The sequence below is a fragment of the Gracilinanus agilis genome, chromosome 2 (assembly GCF_016433145.1).
Source record: "Gracilinanus agilis isolate LMUSP501 chromosome 2, AgileGrace, whole genome shotgun sequence".
Taxonomy (NCBI): Eukaryota; Metazoa; Chordata; class Mammalia; order Didelphimorphia; family Didelphidae; genus Gracilinanus; species Gracilinanus agilis.
Genome location: NC_058131.1, coordinates 682,321,742 through 682,342,372, shown reverse-complemented (window position 1 = coordinate 682,342,372; position 20,631 = coordinate 682,321,742). Strand labels below are relative to the sequence as shown.

Below are 20,631 nucleotides of genomic sequence, written 5' to 3'. Positions count from 1 at the left end.
CCATACAAAAAGAACTAAAATCATTACGTAATAAACTAGAAAAGCGGGAAAGAGGGCATGATGATACTATACCAACACCACCTGCCCCTCTTTGAGAGTCTAATTATCAATCTCTGACATACCACTTCTATAACAAGAAGGGTTACTTAATGATGCATTGCAGGAATTTGCTACAGGTAATTAGGTATAATAATAACAACTACAACAATTTCAGGAACAGCGATTTCAGGAATGATAATAACTTCAGGAAAAACACTAATTCCAGAAACAATAACTATCAGAACAATAACTATAGGAATCGCAGTTTCAGGATTGATAATCAGGCTTATAACTCACAACAAATGACACAACAGTATCTTCAAAGTGGAGCTTGCCCGCACACTACTCAGGGTGCTAATTCCCCTCAAGGAGGAGATCAAGAAACTACAAAAACATTATGAAAGTAGGGGGGGGGGAGGGAGGGGAAAGGGGTTGGGGCATGAGAATTAAAGGATCCAGCCTTTTATTTTCCAGACCCTGATATCTTGTTGCCTGTTGTACCTATCCACTGCCCCCCCCACCATACTAATGAGCCTCATGTGGCACTGAGAGTTGGTAACACTTTTTATGATTGCCTCCTGGACACTGGAGGTTCCAGGTCTGTATTGAGGAGCACACCTGATTCAGCTTGTGACTCTATTGGCTCCCTAAAAGTAGTAGGTGTATCTGGAAAACCTCAACAGATCCCAAAGCTTTCTCCTTGCATGGTAATTGTGGAACCCCTAACTGTAGAACATTCATTTCTTTTAATGCCTGGATCCCCTATAAATTTGCTGGGAAGAGACCTTTTGTGCAAGCTTAGAGCCATAATAACCTGCTCTCCAGATGGCTCTGTCATTGGAAATACCCAAGGAATCTTTAAATTTGCTCCCTGTTCTTCTCTCAGAGAGCCAGGAGGTGAATGAGCCTCCCACCTTGGGAATACCTATTGACATCTCGAAGTCTCTTTGGCCACATCTTTTTCCAATGTAGCCTTCTTAAATCAGCAGTTCCCATTCAAATTAAGACAAAAGGAGGGCCAGCTCCCTCCATTCCTCAATACCCTCTATCAAAGGAAGCAATTGAGGGAATTACCCCAGTGGTAAATTCAATAATTGAACATGGGATAATAATTCCATGTAAATCAGAATATAATACACCTATTTTACCTGTTAAAAAGCCAAAAATTAGCCAAGATGGAAAAGCACAATATTGATTTTTCCAAGACCTAAGAGAACCTGGACTCAATTGCCTCAAGGGCTTGTGGACAGCCCTACATTATTTACGCAATTATTAATGCAGATACAGATGCCATCAAATTCAAACACAGCCGTTTTATCCAATAGATGGATGATTTGCTCTTGACTTCTGTTATAAAATAAATGGAGATAGCAGAGGGGTAAACTGAATACTACCACTGCCAATTGGGAGACAGCAGTGGCAGTTCAGATATGTGGCTAGAGCAAGAGTTCTGTATTTTCCCACTTAGCTAGATATTGTACCACCTCCCTCCTTTATAACAGTGCCCAGGTAGGATCCTTTAGGTCAATGGATGTATATCCCTGTCAGGTCCCACCTGGGGTTGATTAATGATGGTTATTGGGCTCTATTAGCCTTGGACATGTTTATCTGACTGTGTTGCTCCCTTCCCAGAGAAGTGATGACACAACCACTCCAGGAAGGTACTTGAATAGCTTTATCTATATTTCTAGCAAAGAAGGAATATTAGGAAATGTGAAGAGGAATTGGGAAACCCTAAACTAATGTTGATAATAGTAATCCCTTAGAGCTGTAGGCAAGTGAGTGATTCTGACTTAATCTAGCTTCTCTGGTTCAGCCTGGCCACAGCCAAACCAGAGCAAGCAAGCTGCTTTTTGATGTCTTTCAGCTTCTTCTTCTTGCCAGATGTTATTATGCCTTTACAGCCTTCAGGTACCACCCCTATCCACCCTCTTCTTCTTCTCCTGCCCACTTCCCGGATCTCTCCCGGGCCCTGGGATACCTAGATAACTAAAAATGTTTGAATTCCTAAATATCTAGGAGACAGTAGAATAAGAAGATTGATGGTCTGGATACAGGTTGGCAATGTTAATCAGGTACAAGACAGGAGTTCTTGCAAGGTTGAACCAAGCAAGTCAAAAATCCCAATAGACCAGGGTCCACAGATCTCAGGTCCAAGGGAAATGAAAGGAACCAAAATCCAGGGCTGCCAGGGTATTTATACCCCCCTGGCCAACTGCTTTCTCCCCTGTCCTCATGGCCTCTGGAAACATTCTAATGCAAACGGTCCTCACCTGTCAGTCAAGGGTGAGAGTCTCTGCTCCCAGAGTTTCAACATAACACTTCACCAAGTGCTGAAGCATGTCAGGAGGATAGCAAGCACCTCCTTTTGGAACTATATAAGAGAGGCCATAAGGTCTCAAAAGACAAAGTTCAGTGCTGTCTCCCCATGGTCCAATATTTAAGTTTCATTTTAACTGCTGGGTTCCTTCTTATTTCTCCAAATTTTATTGCAAATATCCAAAAATTAAGTGCTCCTACCACAAAAAGAAATTAAGGACAATTCTTGGAGCAATGGGATTCTGTTGACAGTGTATCCCTTGCTATGGGGAAATTGCAAAATCCTTTGTAACACTTACAAAAAATTCAGTCTCTGAACCACTTAAATTGGAAACAGAACACCTGACAGCTCTTTCTAATTTAAGACAAGCTATCCTGTCTTCTCCTGCTCTAGGCATCCCAAATTATGATAAACCATTTGCTTTATATGTCCATAAACAGAGAGGGTTTGCTTCAGGTGTTCTGACTCAACTTTTGGGACCTGCTCAATGCCCAGTAGCCTATTATTCAGCCCAGCTGGACCCAGTAGCTTCAGGAGCACCACCATATCTTAGAGGAGTAGCTACAATGTCTCTATTAGTGACTAAGTAAGCCAACCTAGTATTAGAATGTCCTCTGACCATAATGTGCCCACATAAGGTTGAAGCATTATTATTAAGACATAGGACACAGGCATTTACAGATCAAATAATTACAAAATATGAAATAATCGTCTTGAACAATGAAAATATCACAATAAAGTGCTGTGGAGTTCTTAATCATGCAATCTTGCTCCCTGATTTGCCAACTTCTGGACAACCTTTACATGATTGTACCTCTTTAGTGTCCATTGCTGATAAACCTTGCAATGATTTACTGGACACCCCTTTGGACCACCCCAAATTAATATTATTTACAGATGGTTCATCCTTTATGAGGGATGGCATACACTATACAGGAGTTGCAGTAGTTACTGAATTTGCCACTCTGTGGTCAGCTTCCTTACCCTCAAATGTAAACGCACAAGGAGCAGAACTCACAGCTTTAAAACATGCCTGTATTATAGTGAAGGATAAGAGGACCACAATTTACACTGACTCCCATTATGCATTTGGCATATGTCATGCCATTGGCATGCTATGGCTTCAAAGGGGATTCCTGACATCAGCTACAAAATGTATTGTTAATGGAAACCTTATTATGGAACTTCTTTCTGCCATCCAGCTCCCTGAAGCCATAGCTGTTGTTCATTGTTCTGCACATACACGTGGTACTGACCCTGTCTTCAGGGGAAATGACCAAGCAGATGCTGCAGCAAAACTAGCAGCTTTGGAAGGACCTGAACTGATTTTGGCACTGACAATCACTGACAATTTAGATTTATCCCTTTCCTATACTGACAAGGAAGTGGGACAACGGAAAATGAAATTTAAAGCCAAACAACTTAATGGAGTATAGGTATCATCAGATGGAAAACCCCTGCTCCCTAGAAATTTCTACACCCAAATTTGTCAGTCCATTCATAAATGTGGTCATTTCGGCACCCAAGGCATTGTAGACTCTTAAAAGAGTATGGGTAGCACCTGGAATAACTACAATTGCTTCCAAATATGTACAGCTTGCCCTACATGTCAGGCCTTCAATCAACATTCTTTTCATGGCAAAGCCTTTGGTAGACATCCTCTTGTTTACATACCATTTGAGCATTTACAAATTGATTTTATCTCTATGCCAAAAGCTGGACAGTATAAATTTTGCCTGGTTATAGTTGATCAGCTGACCAGGTGGCCTGAAGCCTTTCCTACTTCTTGGGCCACAGTGGCTTTTGTTGCCAAAGCCCTTCTAAAAGAAATTATTCCTTGTTTTGGACTGCTGGTATGGATTGATTCAGAGAGAGGAACCCATTTTACGGATTTGGTCTTATCACAAATTTATTCATTTTGGGGGATAACTCTTAAATTTTATACACCTTATCATCCCCAGAGCTCCAGCCAAGTTGAACGGATAAAATAAAGAACTTAAAACTATGATTGGAAAATTGCACACAGAGACTCATCTAAAATGGCCTGAAATTCTCCCTCTGGCTCTATTTTATCTCAGAAGCTGACCCAGAGGTGATTTTCACATCTCACCATTTAAGATGCTATTTGGACATCCACCTATTCAGGCTCAATCGTTTACCCCTGCCTATACTTCATTGTTAAGAGGGGATATAACCATTGCCACGTACATCAAACAATTATAAACCAAATTATGAGAGCTCCACATTTCTGGAGCTGCTATTCAGGCAGGCACCATAGACTTCTAGCTTTGCAATCTAAACCCAGGTGATAGCATGTATGTAAGGAACTTCAAACACACCCAGTCAACTGAACTTGCTTACAATGGACCATTACATGTCTTATTGACTACACTAACAGCTATTAAAATTGAGGAGAAGGACTCATGGATTCATTGTAGCCATGTAAGATGAGTACCTTCTATTGATGCTGAATAATTGAACTGTATTGATATTAATTATTGATTGTATTTGTGACTTCCTTATTAATACATCTGTACTTTGAATTTTTTGGTGTTGTTTTACTGTATTTGAACATATATTACCTTGAAGGAGACCTGTATTGAATTGACTTGATATGCATTTTGTGCTTTTTGTTAAATATTTGTATTTTCTTAAATTTTTATATTTTCTTAAATGTATTATTGCTTTTATACATCCATTGTTTTACCTCATTTGTACTCACACTGTGGATCTTGGCTAAGATAAGAGGAAATGCACCTAAATTCTTGGATAAGAACCTTTATAGTCTACCCCTCCTTAAGTGACACAAAATATAATAGATATTTTTTCTCATTGTCACTGTTTATAGGAGATATATATATTTTTGAATCTTTAGCACATTTTTTTAAATTGCATGTGTAATTTTTGTATTTAAAGCACATGTTATCTAAATTGAAAGAGTTTTCAATTATTAGATTAGTATAGGTTTAGTATATCCATTAGTTCTAACTATAACTGCCTTCCCCAAAAGCCTTAGACTACTGAAACTGCCATTGGTATTTAACAAATATGGGACTTTTGACATATGTCTGATTCAATGAAATGGGATCAACAAAGGAGCACAGATTTCATCTATACAGTGCCTAAGAAGCACATACTTAACCTGACTGATGCCAAAAGAACACACAGGTCAAATACAGAAACTAATCCTACTAGGATTGGTAAGACTTCTATGCCAATAAAAAGGCCTTGAACCTAGTGTGAGAATTGAGGTTGCAATGCTTAACATATGTTAAGACATAGGACTCCTTGAACCATACTCCTTGTGAAATTTATATGTCAAGTACCTAACAATTGGCTGTCCTGCCTCCATATTCTATCCCTGAGAAGAAATGATGAAAGAAGAAAAGAAGAAACAACAAAATATCAGCCTAATAAATAAAAATCTAGTCCTTTTTCTAAATTTCTTACTATGGTGGTTGATTGTGGTCCTGGCTGCCAAGTGAGTAAGTATCAGACATGGATTGCTTTCATTGGACATTATTCAAAGACCTAGTGTGATTTTCTTTCTTTTTCTTATTTAGAACTTTTTTTCATATGAAATTTTAGAATTGGATATTTAGAATTTTTCATCCAATAGTTATTTGGCTTTTTTGTGCTGATTTTTCTAATGAATTTGATTGACAGTGATTCATGTGCCTCCTGCCTCAGCCATATATCACTCTGTGATTTCAATGTTTCTTTTTATCCTCCTCAGGGGGGAATGTGTTCTTATTTCATATGGAGACTCTAGGTTATTTTAGGAAAAGTAGTTTACTGCCTTCTGGAATCCAAATGCAGATGCTCATGGAGACCACATGGAGAATGCATGCTGATCATCAGGAGCCTAAGAGAGCAATTGCATGTGCAAAAATTGTTGAACTTTGGGGGTTGGGGGGTTTAAATTCATTTGTCTGATTTTAAAATTCATTTGTAATGCTAAAATTCATTTGTTTTGTTAAATCCATCTGCTTTATTTAAATGCATTTGTTTTATTTATATTTTGTTGTGAAAGAAGGGGACTGCCCCCTAAATTTTTTGTGGAAGAAGCACCACATATTTGATTTCTTTATATTTTAAAAATTGTTACCATTCTCCCCTTGTATTGATGTATATAGCCTTTATTTTATTGTGATTATTAATTTATTTATGTTTGTTATGATCCACTGGGGAGACTGGTCTCCCAAAGGATCACAGGGGGGAATGTGTCACTGGGAATTCTTGTAAGCCCTGGAAAACTATGTCTCCCAGGGTTCTCTGCTATAATTTCCCCTGACACCTCCCACTTCCTTTGTTGGAGGTGTCAGAGAAAGTATAAAAGAGAAAGTTCAACACCTTTTTGGAACTCTTGCTACCCTGGAGTTGTGGCTCTGCTCTTTCTACTCTGGAGGCTCTCTACTCTCTGGAGCCTGGAGGCTGGCTGATGCTATCTACCTGCTCTCTCTCTCTTCTCATCTATTCCCCCTTCTATCTACCTACTAGTTTTCTCTAGACATTCCTCTTCCTAATTTAAGTAAAACATAGCTATTCTAAACCCTAAAGTTGCTCTCATATCTTTTATTTGAGCCCCAAAGGGCTCTGGTCAATTTCCCTCTGCTGGGGCTGGGAACTGCTACCTTCCTTTCTCTTCCTCCAACCTTCCTCTCTCCTTTCTCCCATTCCATCCAATCTTCCTACCTTTTTCCCTTCACACCCCACATACTAACCAGTACAATTTCTATCCTTATAGAATAAACATTCCATCTCTGTGTCAGACTGGATATTATTCACATTTAGGCAATTCTCAAATTCACTGAAACCAAGGCCTAACAAACTTCTAACCATGAATTATTGTGCTCAATAAAATCTAGCTAATATTTCACATTTAACTGACAGTCACCACAATAAATGAAATTATATTGTACCATATCAAAATTATTAGCAGTCCTCCAAAGTTGCATACATCAACCCTTAAAATTAAATATTAAGTGAAAAATTGCCTCTAATTGTGGAGTAAAAATCTCCCTTTTCTGCTCTGAATTTTTCTCTTTTTTGCTCCTTTGAGGGCCCATTCAAAGGAAGAAAGAGGAAAAATCATTGAACAGACATTTGCTTTTGTCCTCTGCTGAGGATTTTTGACAGTGGGAAGCTCAATTTTTGACTCCCCTTTTTTTCTTTTTATAAGTGCCCAATTTAAGAATACATAGAGATGAGACTATGACAAAGACAACAATAAACAGAAACATACAACTTTATGACAAGCATGCTTTAAAAGGAAAAAAATCAGCGCTTTAGGATCCATTCTTAAAAACAAATATTTTAAGTGAAAAAATTCATTAAAACAGTTTCAGCATACTGCCCCATTAGCTGAGGAACCTATGCTGAGCTAAGCTACTGCAATCTGATTGGCTGAGCTGAATTCCTTGTCCCCTAACTTCCCCTGCACCTTACACACTGATAGATCTAACCTGTCTCTCTTTTTGGCTGTAGTTTCTAACAAAATGCTCTTGTAGCACCTAGACAAAACTGCTATCTGTTCCCAGTGGAGGTTGGAAGTTAGCTGTTCATAAGGCTGACTGGGTTTCTTAAGGAAAGAACTTTTAAATCCCCTTCCCACTTCCTATTCCGATTTTAAGCCTGCTGCCAGAGCAGGCACAGCCTCTCTGGTGCTAAAGTTTGGGAGGTTTGAAATGTAGGGGGATGGAGTACAGAACAGCTACTATGAAAGAAATTCTCCTTTGTGAAGCTGCATCTTAAACTCTTTTTGCCCCTTCCTTTGTTTAATCTTATAGCTAGTCACACAAAAACAACATAGACTCAACAGAAATCAACAGGACACACTCTCTCACACATTCATACACCTTGGAACCCCAAGGTTCCCCAGAAATCACTGAAAGATGTCTTTTTAGTGACCTGGCTTTAGGATTAAAAAGCCTCGTGCAGCCATTCCAAAAGCTTCCACTGGATCCAGATTTTCAGAACTCCAGAGTCAAACAGGTCTCCAGGACAAAACAGGACTCTAGGACAAAAGCAGCACTCCAGGGCAAAACAAGACTCTGGAGCAAAACAGAATCCTAGAGCAAAACATAACTAACCAACAAGAACAGAATAGATGGTTCCAAAACCAGCTTAAAATTTGTCTGAGATCTCAATCACCAGAACCAGCGGTGGGCCCCAGAGAAGGCACCATTCACACACACAAACACTTTCACAGGAGCCCTCTCTCAAGTCCTTACCTGCTGGTTCTTGGGACTGACATCTTACTGGGGAGCCTCCAAATGAAGTGGGGTACTTCATAACATGAATCCAGACACCCAGAAATTTAATAATTGGAACCATTATTTATTGATTAAAAAAAAAAAGAAAAAGAAATCTACCAGCTGGGACAGCTAGTGGAAGCTGTGCAGACTAACATTACAATACAGCTTATATAGGTTTACAAGATACAAGGCTATTCCTTTCACATCCAGTTTCTTATTTGTCTAGCCACAACTCATCACAAAATATCAGTAGTGATAAGTGGGTGACATTTAAGATATTTACTCTTCACATATACCTAAACACTCAACCTTAGTTACCTATATGTTTACCCTACATTCCATCCTGACCTATTTGTTTGTAGCTAAACAATCATCTCCAGTTAACTATGAGTGTTCACCTTGTATTCCATCCTGACCCGTTTGTTTGTACAGGTGTCCTTTTGTTATCTGCAGGGGGAATTTAGGACTCTGATCCTTCACTTGCCTAGGTTGTTTGCCCACCTGGAAGGCCTAGGTCAGTTTCTTAAATAATGCAGGAATGGATTAATCTACTTCAATTCTACTTTATTCTTTAGCCTATTTAGTCTACTTCAAATTTCCTTATAATTTAATAAAGTTTTATCACAATACAAATTTGACTAGCCTTGTAATTGAATAAAAGGGGAACTGAGCTAACTCCAGAACTGAAAAACATGATGAAGCCATGACTGTTACTTTAATTCCCACATTTCCTTTAGTTGTTTACAACATTCCTTTGTTCCACTGCTATTCACATTCTCACTTCTGGTTATTCACCACTCTAGGATGCATTTGTTTAGTTAGAAATCACATTTTAAATAAATGGTGGGAAGAGTGTAATTACATGTTTAATTTTCCCTTCTGATAGCTGACTAGAGGTAGAATAATAGAAAGAACCCCCACATATGGAAGTGAAAGACTCATGTTGAAGTATCAGGTTTCCACTTACTGTTGGTGTTACATGGGACCAACTATTTCCCTTCTCTGGGTCCAAGTTTGGACTAAATCATATCTAAGATCACATCCAAATCTAAATTTCTGACATAATGTAGCATTTGGATTTTTAATCAATAAAGAAAATGAAGCCATTTCTCTAAGAATGACATTAATCAATGGAGTTTGTGACTCCTATGATCAAAAAATGGATCTTTTTGACAGCTGTAATGCAAGGTGGCTAACAGAAACTTTTTGCTTCTGTAATTTCTAACGGTCACATAAAGTCAGTTAAACATCTTAGAATCTTCAGAAAGTCAGTTAGAACTTAAAGCTATAAATAGAGGTGAAGTTCCAACTGAGGGGGCTTTTGCCTTCTGGCTTTTGCCTTTTGGGTTTGGCCTAATTGCTTCGGCCTTCACCTGTGCTTATTTTGTTTTGAGGAAATTTAAACCTATCTCATTTCTCTGGACCTCTCCCTGATCTCCCATCTCCATCCCTCCCCTTCCCTGATTTTCCTTTGGGTTCTGGTTGGAAGGGAGGGTTTGGTGATTGAATATAGTGGGTTTTAGTTTCTTTAGATAATTGGAGTATCCTCAAATAAGTTATCCCTAGGTTTGATAAAGACTTTACTTAAAAGGCAGTCAAATCTTCCTCTCTGTCTAAACCTCTCCGCGACCCATCCCCCACCCTCACCCCTCTCCCTAGCAGCAATTAGAAAACCCTGAACCCCCTCCCCTTCTGACTGACCCTGGTATTAATAAACCCCCTTGTTACCTATTCAAACCCTCTGGTGAATCATTGTGTCAAAAATTAAGACAAGGGATCAAGGGGAAGGAATCACTTTTCTTTTATTTCTTGAAAGAACTGGGGTATCCATTTTGGCAGGAAGTACCTACCTTAAGACTTCCTCCAGCCATCAATTTGAATGGCAGGGAGGGGCCCTTTGACTCCTCCCTCAAGAGACTGGAGAAACTAACAAGAGAAACCCTGCAGCCACACCCAACCATTGCTTACTGGCCCTAGTTTCCTCCCCGTATCCTCTGTCTCAAGCCTCTGAAAATAAACCTATTTTGCGCTGCCCTCTCCTACATACCCCATTTCCTTTATCTCCTATATAACTTCCTTTACCTTCTTTACTCCTCCAATCACCTTATAATCACCCCAATATCCCTTTTATCCTTCTCTCACACCCAAATTGCATTTCTTTTGACCCTACTCAGATTATTTACTTATTTCTTGATAACACAGCCTCCTTCCAGGAAACAGAGATTGAGTCCTGTTTCTTGTCTATATAAAGGGAATAGTCTCCCTTTTCTGATTGACATAACAGTTCAATTCTAACAAGCCATGTCCCTCCCTTCTCCCTCTTCTGTCTGGAACTCGGGGCTGCAATTGGGCAGGAGGGGGAGTCTCCTCTTCCAACCCCTAAATAATCTCCATTTTCTTCCTTTCTTCCCTGCCAACCACTAGTCTGGTGGGTGATGCAGCCCCCCAAAGGCTAACTGTGCTCCCTCTGCCCCCCCTCACTTGTCCCCACTTTGCAGCCTAATAGGCAGACAGGATGGATGCAAGGGCAGGTCCTGTGGCCACAGAAGGGGGCTTCCCTGGGCTTGAGCCAGCTAGGAGTTGGCCCCGCCCCCAAACACAGAGTGGCGGGCACTGGGTCTCTGAGCCACATACCCTCTAGCCTTGCCCCACCTTCCAGACATATTGAAGCCCAGCTGCAGCCCCCTAGTTTGTCCATCTCTTGGGGAGGATGGGTACAAGGTGTCCTTAAGGCTGTGGGAGTTTCCCCATGTTCCTGCATCCAGCCCGCTGGGAGCCTGGCCCCCAACCCCTTCCCACACAGTGGGGTGGAGCATTGCAGGGGGTGGGGGGGCAAGGCACAGCACAGGTCCCTAAAAGCTTCTAAAAGGTTTGTCATCACTGCATTAAACTATATTTCTTAGATGAATAGGAAAAGAGGTACAAGAATGCTACCCATCCTACAGTACAATCTAGAGGAAGGAATTCTGCCTAGAAGTTCCTGAATATGAGAATGGCTCTCTACTAAGCACCATTTTTATTTTGTTATAATTGTCCTTTGCTATTCTTATAAGCTACAATTAGAATATGCCCTGCTTTTTTTTTTTTGCTTTGTTTTCTAGCTCATCTGTTCTTACAAAACTTAGCTGTTATCAGCCACTTCAAGTCCAAAATGTTATTTACTGCCTTCTGGGTCCGTGTGTCTAATGGCTTATATAGTACTGGCTAAAGGGATTTAAAATACTGGATAATTTGATAGTTTGGGTTGAACAATGATGTTGGCAACACAGGACAGCCCATGACTTAACTGTGGATCATAAGAACAGTCCTTATCAAAGAATATATAAAAAGACCATTATGTTAGACTAGATCAGAGCCTATCTGATCAGAGCCAAGACAAGAATACTTCTGGACATGACACTAAATCTATTCTTCCAGATAAGCCAGATTCACCAGGAAGGGGCTCCAGTGAGTTTCCTTCCAATTGTGATCAACACTACGAATCCAACCTGGAAGTACAATGTCTGGGATATAGTAGGATAGGAACAACTGCAGAATCTCTGCTTTCATTGGTATAGGCAGCTCCTAGATGAGGAAATAGCTTCCACCCAAGCAGAAAAGTAACTTTTCAACAAATTATAATCTTAAAGAGTTAGCCATAATAGTGGTGTCAAACTCAAATAGAAATTGGAAGCCAATAATTTATAAAGATCCCTACATGTTACACATTGACTTAGAAAACCACATATAAATATTTTCTATGTTCCATTCCACTTTAATTTATTTTGTTATTTATTTCTGAATTATTGTTCATTCTGTTTCAGCAGCTGACCATATTTGACACCTCTGACCTAGAAAATTGGGAAACTTGCCGAGGTTCACATAGCTGGTATGTGTCACAGGTTATCACTTGAACCCAGGTTTCCTGGTTTTGAGGTCAGCTATAGAGTCACTATTTCAACATGCTATCATTACATACATTATTAAATATTACTTTTTCACTCATACATAAACAGCTACTAAGCTGAGGATTGGATAGCTTCCTGTATATTTCTGTACCATTAATTAAGCTGTTTAGTGTCACTTCCCTAAGTCACACTAGCTGCTTCCTTTTTGCTATCTCCATGGAAAGTGTTTTTCTTTATTCCTAAGCAGACAATGCAGTGGCTTTCTAGGCAATTACTATCCCAAAGTGCCATGTTGTTAAAAGGGACAAGTAGCCACTTCCCAGCTGTGTGACCCTGGGCAAGTCACTTGACCCCCATTGCCCACCCTTACCAATCTTCCACCTATGAGACAATACACCGAAGTACAAGGGTTTAAAAAACAAATTCAAAAAGGGACAAGTCCTTATCTCTTATGATGAAAAAAAATTATAAACAAAGGTAAAATTGTGTAAAGAACTATAAAAATTGTAAAATCATAACTACATAGATATTCTCAACAATAATAAATTCACATATGACAGTCAAGGCTCAAAGTCTGAAATTACACAATAAATTAATAAATTCCTACAAAATTTTAAGGATATTAAACTGTAATCCTCTTTATTACTGGAATTAACTATTTAAGGAGTCAATCTATTGGTGAAGGGTATATTTTAAATCTAGCAAACCTACTTAGTGGCTTCAGTTCTGGTCAGAATAATGGTTAGCAATAAAAATAATCAAAAAGGTAAATTAGTTACTTCCTGTGAAGCATCAGAAAGAATCTCTCCAGAGTTATTGACTCTTGCTCTTGCCTTCCTGGGAAATTTTTCTATTTTATATTTTCATGTTGTTCTCTAAATTTGACAATGTCTATAATTCAGGCTTGCAGCCATTAAAAACAATCTCAGCCAAAGAGAAAATTTAGAGTAAAAGCAAAGGATAGGGATAAAGTATGACAAATTAAATTATCATGAGTCCTCTACATTCTCCTATTCTCCACTCCATTAATTCCTGGCCCTTTTAAGTAGCATTCAAGGGATTACAGAGTGCAGGTTCAAGAAAGGTTGTGAGAGCACTGAAACTGGCTATTTCTACATTCCATTGGTCAAGCCAAGATGAGTTATTGAAAAGTGTGTTTAGTTTCTTTTAGGACTAGAAACTCTATTGGCTGTTTAGCTTCACTCCCACTTTAGGAAAAAAAAAAATGAGATATTATGAGCTTGAGTTTTTTAACTGACACTTGTTTTAGCTTTCCAGAGATATTGCTACAATGGATCCCTGGGGGTTAACTACTTCCATTCTTGTGGTTTTTGTTTCTTTCTTAGTCTATTTGTCTTTATGGAAAAAAGACTACAAAGGAAGGAATCTGCCTCCAGGCCCAGTTCCTCTCCCCATTATTGGAAATATACTACAGATAGATCAAAAGGACTTCTCCATGTCTCTCAGTAAGGTAAGAGGACTGAATCTTGTGACTGGACTCCATCAAGTGGAGTGTCCATTACAAAGCCTACCAGTAAAGTCATATCATAACTGTGGGAGGCCTATAAGAGAAACAGAGTCTCAAATAGATAAAAAACCGAGACTCCTCTTTTGACTCCTTTTATGATCCACACCTTTTCTTATTAGAAAGCATTATAATCTAATTTTCTAGGATAACTTTAAGTTCTTAGTAAACCAGCACTTAATCAGTTAACAGCCTTTTTTCACTCAGCAGAGTAAAGCTACAGCTGTGGGTATATCTCTCTAACTGCTCCAGGTGTCCCAAGGTCACAGAATGGCAAGCTCAGGCAAAATTCCACTTTTAGATAAAGGGAGGCTCATTTTTAACCTTGGGACTTTTTTCTCATCCAACATTATCTTCATGAGAAAATTCTTTTTAAAACTATAACTTGTGCTTTGATATGACATAATTTATAATTTCTGTGCAACTGTGAAGTCCTTTGTGTTTGTGTGTGAATAGGGTTTGGTATACATTATAAAAATAAAATCCTAAACTCATTGAGAGAGACGCAGAAGTAGTTATGAGCTACCAGAAAGATCTCCTGTGTCCTTTACTTCCTTATCAATTAATCTGTATTTATCAGATTATCTGGAGATGTTGGATAGCTTTAAACACATGACTGATTCTAGGATGATTTGGTATTAGAAACAAAGACTCCATAAAGGTTTTCACGGCAAAATGAAAGACAGTGGTGGCATGATGACTTGAACAATAGACGGAGAGTCAGAAATCAAGATGGTGTTGCCTGAAGGATCAAGTGAGACAGTTCTTAAAGATTATAAATTGTAAACCAAACAATACTGACTGTGTGTGTCTCTGTCTCTCAGAAAATATATTTATATTTATATATGTGTACATGTATGATATATAATACATATTCTACTCTGACTAGTCCCCAAATATAGAATACTCTCTTTCCTAATTTCTAACTTTATGACTTTCCTGGCTTCCTTTAAGACCCAGCTAAAATCTTATCTTCTTTGAGAAGCCTTTCTTAAACCTTCCTTTAATACATGTGCCATCTATTTATTTTCTCTGATTTATTATATTTATATCACATGCATATATGTGATATGTATGTCATGTGTATATATGTACATCTGTTGTGGGAAATGTAGAGATTAACCTGGGCCAGGAAGGAAGGATGCTCTCTCAAGAATGACAGGCTCTGGTGATTATCTTTAAAATAGAGAAATTGATTAAGCTGAATGCAAGTTGAATGCCTGGAAGGCAGGTGCAGGTAAAGACACTATCTCCATGAAGAGACAGGGTTTAGGATTCTTATACCCTTTCAACAACAGGGACCATGTGACCAGAGATGGGGTGATGGGGTGATATTCTAAGACAAAGGAGATACACAGTTCAGGGGATGATTAGGTATCTGAGATACAAAGAGATTCTTGTCAGAAGAAAACAAGCAGGTGCATATTTTTGCTTATTAAAAAGCCAGGAGAGAGGCCAAAGGGAGTGTCTCTCATAGAAATCCCTTCTCATCATCTGGTTTATGCTGCTGAAGGTCATTTTCCTTCAGCTTGTGCTGCAGGGGTACAAAGAAAAAGGAATTTTTTATGTACTCTTTATCTTGGGATACCTCTGGGGATTTTGGATGTCCAGGGCAAACCCATTCCCCATATCACATCTTGGTTCTACATCCTTGTTTTCATGTTGTCCTCCTCCCCATTAAAATGTGAGTTCCTTGGCTGTCATTTGCCTTTCTTTTGAATTCCTAGCATGTATCACATCGATTGGTACACAGTAACACAATATTTATTGATTGATTTATGAGCTATTATATTTTGGGTCCTTCTCATTGTCCATGGGCAGAGCTTCCCCCAGATATTTTTAGCAATCTAATAAATCAGTGGATCATACTTTCAACTACAAGTCTTTATCTGGACAATGGGTATGTATCATTCATTTAATTTTTACTCTATGAATCATTAGGTTGATTTCTTGAATAATAATGTGACATTCAAAGGTGCTTTTCTAGGGCTCTAGGTTTGATTTAGAAATATTGCTGACAAATAGGAGCATCTCAAAGATGTCACCATTTATAGACAATCATTTCCATTTTAATTCAGCCCAGGAGTTCTATGAAAGTGACAAACATCATTGGAGAACATATCTCTCCTAGATTTATAAATCTTTTGACATGGATAATCAATGTGTTGAAAAGACAAATTGCTGTATTTGTCTTTATGAAGAAATCATCCTTTTAAAAAGGTTTTAGAGTAACTTGCCTTAATTAAATTTTGTTCAAAGCCTTCCTGAGATCTGTTTTCTGTCTGAATTCTTTTATCTTTTTATACTTTGATGATTTATTTTGTTTTTACAGTATTGTCACTTACAAATATATTGTTCCTCTTTCCTACAAAAGCTATCTCTTTGTTAAAAAATAATGAAAAGGAAAGGAGGGAGAAAATGTAACTCAGCAAATCTCACAAACAGAATATCTACATCTGATGATATATGCCATTTTCAACCTGTTGTACGCAAATTTTAATACCTAACCCAGGTTCATGGCCAGAGGAAGAATCACACTGACAATGCAATATGCAAGAAGAGGCTCATTCTTTACTAGCAATAATAGGTAGGGGCGCTAGGCAGAGAGGAGTGCCTGAACGACCCCTTGGAATTCTCAGCCAAGAGTTTATATAGAAATGTTTGGGGAAGGGGGTTGGTACATACATAATTATCAAGGTAGTGTCAGGGACAGGTGGTCAGGAAGCATCTGGGGAGGGGGGGGTGTTTCAGGGTCAGGGGTCTGGAAGCATTTGGCAAATATTGTAAAGCAGGCAAACATAGACAAACATTCCTCAAGAAGGTTAATATTCATCAGATAAGATAGCTTCAGTTTTAGGTTTATGATGGGGGGAGATAAGGAAGACTGTGCTGGGAAATCTTGGGGTCTGGGGGTAGCTTCTCCAGGCCAGAAATAGTTCAGTAGACTGCCAGACTGATTTTTAAATCCAACAAACCCATATGATTTTTTGATATTTGCAGGAAGGGTCTTCTTCTGTATCTTTTCCCCTAAGAAATAAAGAAGTCCATCAGGTTTTCATGATTTTTTGTTTTGTATTTTGTGATTTTTGCTGTTATTATTCTTCCTAATTTTTGTCCCAACTATCTAAATGGAACAGTGGATCAAACCCTGAGCCTAGAGAGAGGAAGATTTGAATTAAAATCTGTCTTTGGACATTTGTTAATTGTATGATCTTGATCAAGTCACTTAAAACATTTGCCTGATTATCCTCAACTGTAAAATGAGGAAAAAAATAGTACTTCATTCCTAGTGTTATTAGGAACAAATGAGATAATATTTTTAAGTGCTTAGCACCCTGTATAGTACATAGTAAGTACTATATAAATGCTAGGTATTACTATTATTATCATTAACATTAAAGTAGTTATCATCAGGTTTATTTTCATGGTTCTACTCTTTTTACTTTTCATCTCACATGCATTCAAGTTTTGAAATGTTATAAAATGTAGTGAAAGTACATTTGTAGTGAAAGCAATACTACTATTTCCCTATTTCTCTATTTAGTTAAGACATCATATTTATTTACTAACTTGGTTTCTGGACTCTTTTGGTTTACTTTGGTAGATCTGCTTTAATTCAGTTAAACTTAAGTGAAATGCCTATATTCAGGGATAATATCTTTGTATCTATCAATTTCCCATTTTTAGAGCCTAGCTTTTATCAACTTTGATAAATTTGAATCTTTTTTTTATTACAAACTGCATCATTTCTCATTATACTTCAGTTGATGTTGACCCGATTCTGAGATGATTTCATGGCTTTGTTGCACACATTTAGCTTATTCTAATATATTTCCAGTTTTGACAGCTAGATAGTTCCTATCAATTAAGGCATAGCAAACATTTTTATGTAGCTATTAGGTAATTATAAAATCTAGTGCTTTTTTATTGTTTTTTGAATAAAATCATCAAAATATATTGGCATGAATTAGAGAAGAAAAAGAAATTGAAGGTATTAAAATAGGCAATGAGGAGACCAAGCTATTACTCTTTGCAGATGATATGATGGTCTACTTAAAAAATCCTAGAGAGGGAGCAGCTGGGTAGCTCAGTGGAGTGAGAGTCAGGCCTAGAGACAGGAGGTCCTAGGTTCAAACCTGGCCTCAGCCACTTCCCAGCTGTGTGACCCTGGACAAGTCACTTGACCCCCATTGCCCACCCTTACCAATCTTCCACCTATAAGACAATACACCAAAGTGCAAGGGTTAAAAAAAAATCCTAGAGAATCAACTAAAAAGCCAGTGGAAATAGTCAACAACTTTAGCAAATTTGCAGGATACAAAATAAATGCACATAAATCATCAGCATTTCTATATCCTTCCAACACGTCAGCTGTAAGAGTTAGAAAGAGAAATACCATTTAAAATCATCCTAGAACAAAATAAAATACTTAGGAATTTATCTACCAAAACAAGCACAGGAATTATACGAACACAACTACAAAACACTTTCCAAACAATTAAAACTAGATCTAAATAACTGGAAAAAACATTGATTGCTCATGGGTAGGACGAGCTAGCATAATAAAAATGACCATTCTACCCAAATTAAGTTATTTATTTGGTGCCATACCTATCAAACTACCAAAAAACTTTTTTACTCAATTAGAAAAAACTATAACAAACTTTATTTGGAAGAACAAAAGATCGAGAATATCAAGGGAAATAATGAAAAAAAAATGAAGGAAGGTGGTCTAGCAGTACCAGATCTTAAACTGTACTACAAAGCAGTGGTCATCAAAACAATATGGTACTGGGGCAACTGGGTAGCTCAGTGGATTGAGAGTCAGGCCTAGAGATGGGAGGTCCTAGGTTCAAATCTGGCCTCATACACTTCCCTGCTGTGTGACCTTGGGCAAGTCACTTGCCCACCCTTGCCCACCCTTACCACTCTTCCACCTATGAGCCAATACACAGAAGTTAAGGGTTTAAAAAAAATATGGTACTGGCTAAGAGACAGAAGGGAGGATCAGTGCAATAGACTTGGGGTAAATGACATCAGCAAGACAGTCTATGATAAACCCAAAAGCCCAACTTTGGGGACAAAAATCCACTATTTGACAAAAACTGTTGGGAAAATTGGAAAAAAATATGGGAGAGATTAGGTTTAGATCAACATGTCACACCCTACACCAAGCTAAATTCAGAATAGTAAATGACTTGAATATAAAGAAAGAAGTAAATTAGGCAAACACAGAATACTATACTTGTCAGATCTCTGGGAAAGGAAATATTTTAAAACCAAGCAAGAGTTAGAAAAAAGTTACAAAATGTAAAATAAATAATTTTGATTACATTAAATTAAAAAGGTTTTGTACAAATAAAAACAATGCAACCAAAATCAGAAGGGAAACAACAAACTGGGAAAAAATCTTTATAACAAAAAACTCTGAGAAAGGTCTAATTACTCAAATATACAAGGAGCTAAATCAATTGTACAAAAAAATCAAGCCATTCCCCAATTGATAAATGGGCAAGGGAAATGAATAGGCAATTCTCAGATAAAGAAATCAAAACTATCAATAAGTACATGAGAAAGTGTTATAAATCTCTTATAATTAGAGAAATGCAGATCAAAACAACTCTGAGGTATCACCTTACACCAAGCAGATTGGATAAAATGACAGCAGGAAAGCGTAATGAATGTTGGAGGGGATGTGGCAAAATTGGGACATTAATGCATTGCTGGTGGAGTTGCGAACTGATCCAACCATTCTGGATGGCAATTTGGAAGTATACCCAAAGAGCACTAAAAGATTGCCTTCCGTTTGATCCAGCCATACCATTGCTGGATTTGTACCCCAAAGAGATCATAGGCAAGAAGACTTGTACAAAAATATTTATAGCCGCACTTTTTGTGGTGGCAAAAGACTGGAAAAGGAGGGTATGCCCTTCAATTGGGGAATGGCTGAACAAATTGTGGTATATGCTGGTGATGGAATACTATTGTGCTCAAAGGGATAATGAACTGGAGGAATTCCGTGTGAACTGGAAAGACCTCTAGGAATTGATGCAGAGTGAAAGGAGCAGAACCAGGAGAACATTGTACACAGATACTGATACACTGTGGTAAAATAGAATGTAATGGACTTCTGTACTAGCAGCAATGCAATGACCCAAGACAGTTCTGAGGGATTTATGGAAAAGAACACTACCCACATTCAGAGGAAGAACTACAGGAGTGGAAACAGAAGAAAAACAACTGCTTGAACACATGGGTTGAGGTGCACATGATTGAGGTTGTAGACTCTAGAGACCACCCCAGTGCATCTATCAATAATATGGAAATAGGTCTTGATCAATGACACATGCAAAAAACAGTGCAAATGCGTGTGGCGGGGGGGGGGGGGAGGCTTGAGGGGAAGGGAGATTAAGAACATGAATCATGTAACAATTGAAAAATTTTCTAAAAATAATTTATATATATATTGGCATGAAGAAGTCTTAACTCTTTTTTGCTTCAGCATCTCCTCCTACTCTGACCATGGCACTGAAGTCTCCAAGTATAAAAGAATATGTTGTCATTGTTTCAATAGCCTTTCAGCTTCTTCATGGTCTCCTCTAA

At 38.2% G+C, this 20,631-nt stretch overlaps 1 pseudogene; it reads left to right on the top strand.

The window, feature by feature from the left end:
* The first annotated feature begins 13,794 nt into the window (after positions 1 to 13,794).
* LOC123232992 overlaps positions 13,795 to 20,631 on the top strand; it is a 42,106-nt pseudogene continuing 35,269 nt past the window's right edge.